Genomic DNA, 9,732 nt, shown 5'->3' with positions numbered 1-9,732 from the left:
TTCCTGTGCCTGTTGTCCCAGAAGAGCAGAAATATACTTAATACATTTTCATGGCAACTGACCACCATCCTTTCTCCCTACACTTGAAGTTGTCATTGTTAGGATGGAGCCTATTTGCACTGCAATGTGCAAAAATAATATCCCCTCTGCCTCTCTGAGTCTTGCCCTCTATACAAAGTGCTTAATTTTTCTGGCTCATCCATCTTAGATGCTTTGCAAAATGCAAATTCTTAGGTTCTACAGAGGAAGAAGGGAGTGGGAAATAAATGGTTTATTCTCTGCCAAGTTTAAAATCAATGTTCACAAATGGATATTTTTCAATTAATAATGTCCCATTTCTCACAAAATTGTTGAGTAATAACACCTAGTCCTACACATGTTCACAGTTGATAGAAGCTGTATGTTGATGTTGTAACCTAGCATGTATGACCTTCAGTGAGCTACTCGTGCTGACAAGTCTGCCCTATTATAAAGAAATACAATCAGCATATAGAAAGTATTTAGACAAAAATAATTTTTGAGACTTTAAAAAAAATTCTGATACCTTTGCTCCTTTTAGGAATTTAGGATTTCATGTGCAGATTTGGAGTTATGAAATTTGACATGCAGAACATAACAATATAAAACATTGGCTGATTTGTAAACACTCGCTTTATTGCTACTTTGTGCAAACAAAATTTCCTAGCTAAGAATTTGCAGTAAATTTTCAATCTAGTCTTATAACAACAATGAATATCTTACATGTGAACATTATTTTATAGGAAAGAAAATCCTGTACCAGGTACTTTATCACTTAGTCTTCGAAACTCTGAGAAGCAGATAAGTGGATTCTATTTTAAAGATGAAGATAATAGATAGTGACATTGACTTACCCCAAATCACATAGGCTTGAATTTTCAAGGTTATTTTTTTAGCTACCCCCAATTAGTGTAACACATGTTTTCACCTCAAGAGTTAACTGATAATAAAATTAATATTGTTAAAAACAAGGAAATGAGATACAAGCAATTTCAAAATGTGCTTCAGTTATGACTAGAGTTCACAGGCCTTTGTTATATTTGAAAGCATGGGATTGTAGTTAGAAAATAATCTGTGTTCAAAGCATAGGTCTGCCATTTTGTGGCCTTGTAGACATTGAACAAGTACCTTAACCTGTATCAGCTAGGTTTTCTTATCTCAGTAGCAAGCGATAATTCCTGCTTTTAAGAGTTATTTTGAAGATAAAATGATATAATACATGAAAAAGCCTTTAAAAACCTGCTCAATACTTATTAAATATCCTATATGTCCTTTCTCATTGCAAATATTTGCAAAATTGCTTGCTAAAGAATTATGTGTGGTAGGCTTTACAAATTATCAAATTAGGCTAATTATGGACAAGGATAGTTAGCAAAATTGATTCTGGTTATTGAATTTTTAACACCCTAGAGCCATTTTCTCTTTTCTTGAACATGGAACAAGTACTTACAAGGCCAAGGGATTCCAAATAATGATGCTGGTATTTGGAAATATAGATAAATTTAAAACCTAAATTAGATAATTTTTTGAAGTCTGTGGAACAGAAATTGATTCCTAAAGTGGCTGATGTAACAGTTGAAACTCACTCAAACTCCATGAGGAAGAGTGTAAAATGGTATTGTAATATGGATGCCTCAGTGCAATAATTGCATATTGCTTTAATTTCTATGGACTGATGTTTTAATCAGTCTTATTATAGTAGAACAAGTGAGACAGATGCCGATTACCGTAAGTATCAAAAAGAATTATACTACATGCAAGGGTATTAAAAGAAGAGATTTTACAATATCTTTTTATTTTGCTTCTATTCATTAATTTTTTCCCATTATTTGCATTGAGATCAATATTCACAGAGCTTATAATGTAATTAGAAGAATCATTAGCTATTAGAATTAGCTTGAGTTGCAAAAAAGGAATAGGAGACTAGTGAATGATCTGACTTTTCACTAAACACCTATAATGCTTCTGAATTCTTTAACACAAAATCTAAAATGTAAGAAATAAATAAGCCAAACACACACACACACACACACACACACACACACACATATATATATATTTTGAGACAGAGTCTTGCTCTGTCACCCAGGCTGGAGTGCAGTGGCCTGATCCCTGCTCACTGCAAGCTCCGCCTCCTGGATTCACGCCATCTTCTGCCTCAGCCTCCGGAGTAGTTGGGATTACAGGCTTGTGCCACCAAGCCTGGCTAATTTTTTGCATTTTTAGTAGAGATGGAGTTTCACCGTGTTAGCCAGGATGGTCTTGATCTTCTGACCTCGTGATCCGCCCACCTCAGCCTCCCAAAGTGCTGGGATTACAGGCGTAAGTCACCGCGCTTGGCCCATATTTTGTTTTTTAAGAAGTTTTTTTGGCAGCCCTTTCGTATGTGTGTAGCAAATGACTGTTGCCACTTCTTAGCAGCATCTTAATTATCTCTATGTTTGGAAACAAAATACAGAAAGAGGACTGAGTTTGGCTTAACTGGATGCAATTGTGTTATTTTCAGGTTAAGTCTAGTAGCTTGTATATGATTGAATCTTAAGTAATCAAATGGAAACCTTATTTTCTAAGGCATCAATGATGAGCAATGCCCTAGTCTAGCCAGTGTAGAGGATACAAAATGGACTGAATGTGTGCGTGTGTGGTGCGGATGGGGGAGAAAGGGGGTGAGTGGGAGAGGGGGAATAACTTACCAGAAAGGAAAGAGAAATGTCTAGGACAAATGGTCATATGAGAAAAAGAGCTTGTTTGTAAGATCAATGAGGAACTCTTTGTGGAGGAGGCACAATTTGTATGGTTAGGGAAAGAAGGACCACACGTCCCAATATGCTGGGACAGATGCAGCACACTTACTAATAGCACCCTCTTTCCCTCTCAAAACTATCTTTGTTTGCACCAAAATGTTTACACAAGCAATAGAGAAGTTTTAATTATTCCTTCTCCATGTTTAAACTGTGTTTTTTGAACAAAGAAGAGTTTCCTTTCTGTTTTGGGGCTAATATTGTTTATTACAATAGCTAAACATTTTTAAATGCAATCATGGCAAGCGTTAGTAATTTTCACTGCATTTTGCTGCATATATGAATTTTTAAATATTTTCTTTCTTCCTTTGAAGATAAACAGAAAAATCAGTTTTCAATTTGTGGAGCTTAGAATGTTAAATAAGAGTTCTCTGTAAAGCAATGATCACATTTTTGTGAATAGAATTGTAGCTAAAATGAAGAGTCCAGAAATGTAATGCATTCCAGCTCACTCATTATCTGTAAAATTAGAAAGGCACCCTTGTGTAAAGATTAAATATCTGACTAACATTCAAAAGACAAGGGATGGCTCTGTGTGACCTTGGGCCATAACTTTTCTTCTCTAAATTTAAGTTTCCTCATCTTTGAAATGACAGGGTTAAAATATATGATCATTAAGGTCTCACCCAGCTCTAATAGACTATTATTTGAAATTCAAATAGATTAATATAAATTTTACTCTTGGTAGTGAAACTTTCCTGAAGTGATTGCTTAAAATAATTGAGAAAAAAAAAAAAAAAGGGTAAAAGGCTTCAAAAGAAAGCACAGAAATGTGTCTGAAGAAAGCAATAATAGAGGCTGAAACCAATTAGCAATTGTGAAATGCTTTCTTTATAAATGCATGTTTAATATTAATTAATATATACTTCTTGTTACTTTGTTCTTCAACGTGAAATTGCATCAAATTACTTGAGCTGCTGTTGAAGCACAGATTCTAAAACCCACTTTTGGGTGTCCTGAAGGCAATTATCATGCTGTACAACAGTATTTCCAATTATTTTTCTGAAGTGAAAGGTCCAAAATATTATACTGCTTTAGACTGTGTTCTCCCAGAAAGAGATCCCGAGGCAAGGATTTAGGAACAAGTGACTTATTAAGAAGAAACTGCTGGGAGGTGCAAATGTAGGGAAGTAGAGCAGGGAAGGCGGTCTCCAGGGAAGGTTGTATTAATAACTTCAAGAGATGTCCTACACTCACCCTGATCCATTAGGAGGTCTAGATTATGGCTGAGAGTTTTCTCAGGAAAAGGGCTGGGCTTTTGTACCCTGACACCAGTCATTGGCTGTGGGTCAACAGTTGGGAGTGGGTAGAAGTGGGATTGAATGGGGATGTAAATTGCCATGCATTTCTAGCTCTTCCAACTGAAAAGATAGTTCTAGTGCTTCAGAGAGATCCCCAGAAGTCATTTTCAGCTGAGAAGTTTTAGCAGAAAAATGAGCAGAAGCTGGAAGATGGAGCACGGTGTCCAACAAGGGGATGTGAAGGTTTCTCAGCAGAACTCAGAGTGCTCACTGCAGCTACTCACTCACCTCTCAAACTGTTTTTGTGGTCCAACTAACATGAGAAGTGTTATATGCTACACCTCCTTCTGAGATTGATAATGCACAGTAGCATACTATAGGTTTTATGTAGTAATAGAGTAAATAAATTGTTCATTTTTGTTCCTATCCAGTATTGGATTAGTTTGACTAATTTATCTCATAACTACCATCTGTAAAAGACCCCACTGGAAATGCAGCAATATGACATCAATAATTTTTAAATAAGAAAATTTCATTAAAATATAGCTTTTTGTTCCAAAATGGCATCTAACAACAGCCCTGTGAAGTAGAACAGCTATCCACAAATATACTTATTAAGGAATGGGTATACACATATTACAAATTCACACTAACAATAAGAGATGACTGTTAATGTATTATGATACCCTTGAGGGATTTACTACAGCCAAAGAGCCCGAGGAAATGGGATTGAAAAATAAAAGTCATAGTTTAAACAGCCTTATGTTTGCAATCTGTTAGGAGACACATTCTGCCTTTTGGTTCCTAAATTCATGATCTATATCCACAGGAAAGGCAATTAACTGTCTCTGTCCTGGGAGTATGACACTTACCGAGGCAACATACTGACCTTAGCCCCTCCCCATTACATCCATCAGTATAAATTTGATTTTTATATTTAGCTGAAATCTGCCACATTAAGGAGGAGAACCTAGACAAAAAGAAAGAGTAACTGATGGTGACTCATCACTCCTGAATGTAATAATAACTAAGCTTATTTTCTTCTATGTGGTCTAGGCAGTGTCATGAGCTTTACATGTGCCATTTCATATAATTCACATGACCATCTTGAGAAGTAGGTGATTGTAAAACTAATTCAATGAGATTGGGAAATTTGTTCAAAGCTATAAAACTAGAAAGTAATTGAGTGGAAATTCAAAACTAAGTCTTTCTGAATTCTCATTAGACCATGCTAACTGTAGTTAGGGCACTCAAGATTAGGGTTTTATACCTAATCAGAGAAACATTAAGCTAGAGGTAGGAGACAAGCTCTTCTGAAAGGGCTGCCTGCTAGAAAAGTATTGTTAACAAAGCAAATCTGTTTTAAAATCTAGAGCCTCAATTATGTTTTCAGTTTGCCATTGAAGAGAGTTGATTGGCATTGGAATGAACAGATAACAGGATCCAAGATATTCTTATACACTGCCTTTTGGCAAATACAGACTGAATATAGCTCTCACCTTTCTAGGAGATGCATACCGACAACCTGGGATTATGAATTAGTGTTGTGAAACAATGATAAGAGAACATCTTGAAGATTCAGAAATTCTGAAAATCATTTCCTCTAAGAACTGGAAGGAAATTATAGAACCCTGCTTGACATCTTTAATAAGAAATAGATTCTATGAAACAGAAACTGTTTTCAGGGAAAGTGAAAGTGCAACAGCTGAATTGACACTGAGAAATTGGATCAATGTTGTGGAATATCTGAGTCACTCCTTCAGAGTCACTCTCCCACAATGTACAAGGTGAAAAAAGATGAAAACAGTGACAGGGAATACAACACCTATGGAGCTGGAAAGTAAAGATTTAATCTGTCGGTTGTCAGTGTCAGTGTCAGTGAAGATAATACCAAAATAATGAGAAGTAGTAATATAAAACTGATTTGTGATTTATTGTAAAACTCGGGATATAGATAAAAATACTGTTGTTGCAAGAAAAAAAGCATAAAAAGATACCTATATTTAGAAAATGCTTGAACCATTTTCAATTTTAATGATACATTGAAGCAAACTTTTATATACATCCAGGTAGAAAATTCTGTTTATCTCCAGAAGAACACTAATTATCCTGAATTCAGTCTTCTTTCTAACAAATGCCAAAATTGGATAGATTGTTTAGAGTTTTGACAGAAAAGTTTGTAATGCAATAAGTTTTATATCCAGCTAAGATGTATTTTAAATGTGAAGGCAATAATAAACTACTTTTACTTATATTAAGAGTCAAATTAAATGCCTTGGTATACTTCATAAAGTTATTTGGAATCATATTCCAGTTGACAGTGAAAACTCCAAATTAACAATTCAAGACTTTGGACATTTAGAGATTAAAGAGCTGAATAGAACTTTCATAATAACAAACATATCACTGACTTGCATCACAAGATTTGAAGAAATCACCATCTTACTGCACCACGTCTGTTTGAACTGGCCATTTGATTAAACCTTTAGGAAGATTGAGTTGCTTTCTCCTCTACCCATGTATGCAGCTTTCAACAGGAAAGCCAATTAATTATTATCACTAATGATAGGTATAAACATCCGATTTGGAACTCCCAAAAATTCTCCAGGGAACAACTCTCCCAGAGATAGTTTTCTACCATTTAGAAATCCAAAGAAATGTGATTACAATTTTGCTTAGGCATACAAAATTATGAAGCAGGCACACCAAACTTTCTAAGTGTGTGAAAAGAAGCACATTAAATGTCAAGGTTATTACCTTTGAATGTTGAGACCATCAGTGACGTTTTTGTATTTTTATTCTATTTTTTCAAATTTTCTGTAATGATGAAGTTTAAATTATAAAACAAATCTCACATTGAAAAAAAAAAAACTACAAAAAAAGTCCAAAATTCTTTTAAAAAGTAGTTTTGGATTAATGGCTGCTTCCATAACTAATTCTGGTAAAGCTGGTTTTCCTTTCCCTAGTTTTCACCCAGTGCAATAGATATGCTTCTGGGATTCTATGGCAGGCAGTAATCTAAAGATGATACTTCAAGGTTCTTATCTTTAGTTATTCAAATATTAGCCTATCGACCTCTGAGAAGGGACTTCAAAGATATAAGCAAGACTACTGATCAATTGACTTTAAAAGAGGGAGGTTTTTATGGATTATCTGGGCAGGCCCAATTTAATCACTTGAGTCCTTTAAGAACAGAAGAGAGTGGCAGAAAAGAAAGGAAAAGAAATTGATTCAAAGCAGGAAGAAGCAGATTAAGATTCTATACATCTTTTGCCTCTGAGATGGAGGAGACTCAAACCCCAATAGTTCAAAAGCTGGGGATTATAGGTGGTCTCTACAACATGAGGACAACCAGAAAGAAACGGGGACTCCAGTCCTACAGCTGCTCAGAACTGATTTTCACAAAACAACTTGTTTGAGTCTGGAAAGAGGTTGTCCCCCAGTGCATCCAGACAAAAAGCCAGGCTGCTTGATAACTGGACTTTGGAATTGGAAGACCCTAAGCAGAGAACCCAGTCATACTCAGACTTTTGGCCTATTGAAATATAAGATAATAAATGTATTTTAAGCCTCTTAATTAAGAGGTAATTAAGTGGTAATTTGTTATAGCAGCAACAGAATATTAATACAGGTCCAAATCCTTACTTGTAGGCTCGATAGGAGCCTATAGTCTTAGGCTTTATTTAGTCCTTCTAAATCTTATATCTATGGCTGCTTTTTATGAGCCTTGCTAAAGAATTTAAGGGCAATCTGACAAAATCACTTAAGGCAAAAAACACATTTAAATATGAGTGTTTGCACCTTGATCTAAAGTGGTGACTTTTACTGGGAAAATCAGGTGTATTATAGATTTTAGGAACATTTTGCACAGGGGTTATACTAATCTTCTGTGTATCATTCCAATTTTAGTATATGTGGTGCCAAAGCAAGCACTACTTTAGGAACATTTTGGATGAGCAATTATCTTATCTCTTTAGTAATAATACAGAAGCACTACCATGGGCCTACTTTGAAGAACCGGCACTGGTTATTACATTTGTGCAATTTGGACCGAGAGCCTGGATTACGTGGGCTTTTATATCTGAAATTCTGATTCTCTGGAAAGTGACATTTTAATTGTTGTCAGATAATTAATATGTAGTGCAGATGCATAAGTTTAATGAAAGGCAGTAATTATTAACATTTTAACAGTTATTTCCATTGCCTGATGTCTTTGTTTTCTAAAACTCATATCAAGGTTGCTTAAAACTATTTTCTCCCCAGTATATATAGAATGTTGTTTTATATAGAGATAAATTTATGGCCTGGCATGGCAGCTCATGCCTTGCAGTCCCAGCACTTTGGGAGGCTGAGGCGGGAAGATCGATTGAGCCCAGGAGGTCAAGGCTGCAGTGAGCTGTGATTGGACCACTGCCCTCCAGCCTGGGCGACAGAGCGAGACCCTGTCTAAAACTAAAAAATAAATTTGTGTATTATGAATATAGATGTATGGCTTGGAAAAATGCAATAAATAGGTCCCATGTGAAAATGTTTATTTTCTTGGATTTATGGACACTATATTTTCCAGTCATTCAAACTAATTCACTGATGAGTGTTGCCAGTTACATTCTTTTAATCTGTTAAAATGCTGCTGCCCATAAAAACAGAGTAACTAGATTCAGACAAAAGTAATTATTCCATTCCTTTGGCATTTGTTAAGAAAGTTAGCTTACAATATCAGAGTTAAAGTTATCCCTCATTTCACAAGTTTTTCACAATTTTACACAAAATATAAATTGTCTCTGTGTTAACATTAACTAGACCAAACCTACTCCAAGCTTCTATATTAAAGTCTACACTTCACGTGAATAATTTTGTTCTGAATGCAACTATCAGGTTTATTATCTGAAGCATAATAACTCAGGCAGACTTTTAATTAGCTCTTCAGATTACTTGAAAACTGTAAGCCAGCTGAATGTTTAGGGCAAGGCTTCAGTTGTTTCCTCTGTTTTGTAATGTTCTCACTTGGCTGAGAAGTGGGATGGAGCCTCCGTAGAGAACTCAGAAACCAGGAACTGCCCTCAAATGGAGAGTCACACTTCATTCTTTTACTCACCTTAGCTGACTTTCTCCACATTCCTCACTAGATATGACCCTGGTCCTGAGTCAGATTTGAAGATCTGTGTCCAAAGTTGATTTTAAAAGATCAACATAACACAACACAACTAAAACAGGAAGTGTGCAATGCTGCCTTGAGTCAAGCAATGATAGGGGGACGCATGTTTAATTCAAATTTCAACTAGGTCTGAAGAGGCAATTAGAAAATATTTGTCAAGAGTGGGCAATAGCAATATAGTAGCTCTCCTGTAGAAGAAAGAACTGAAGACAAGTATTTTCAAGCTCCATGTAGGGACAGTCAGCAGATTTGTAGCTGTAAAGTATGGTCCCAGGTGGACGATAATTGGATCATGAGATTTATGTTCATCAGATCCTTATTGTTCCTGCCTCATTTCCTGCTTGACTATGAAGAAATAAGGACCAGGATAACCCAAATACATGCCATGGTTTTTAGAACCTTACCTGCTAAAGCAATGGGCAATGGCTTTTTTAAAGGACTATTTATAAGGTTAGAACATGAAGGAAAACACTATACTGAGGATGAGAAACCTTACAATATTAAAAATATATATGCA

The 9,732-nt window shown here is 35.6% G+C and overlaps 1 non-coding gene across 1 annotated transcript; it reads right to left on the bottom strand.

The window, feature by feature from the left end:
• Nucleotides 1–7,889: 7,889 nt before the first annotated feature.
• On the bottom strand, nucleotides 7,890–7,993 carry LOC126954027 (U6 spliceosomal RNA). Its single transcript, XR_007725484.1, has one exon. It is a non-coding gene; the product is annotated as a U6 spliceosomal RNA (small nuclear RNA).
• Nucleotides 7,994–9,732: the final 1,739 nt, after the last annotated feature.

The sequence above is a fragment of the Macaca thibetana genome, chromosome 4 (assembly GCF_024542745.1).
Source record: "Macaca thibetana thibetana isolate TM-01 chromosome 4, ASM2454274v1, whole genome shotgun sequence".
NCBI lineage: Eukaryota > Metazoa > Chordata > Mammalia > Primates > Cercopithecidae > Macaca > Macaca thibetana.
The sequence above is the reverse complement of the archived record's forward strand: the minus strand, read 5'-3'. Positions and strand labels throughout refer to the sequence as shown.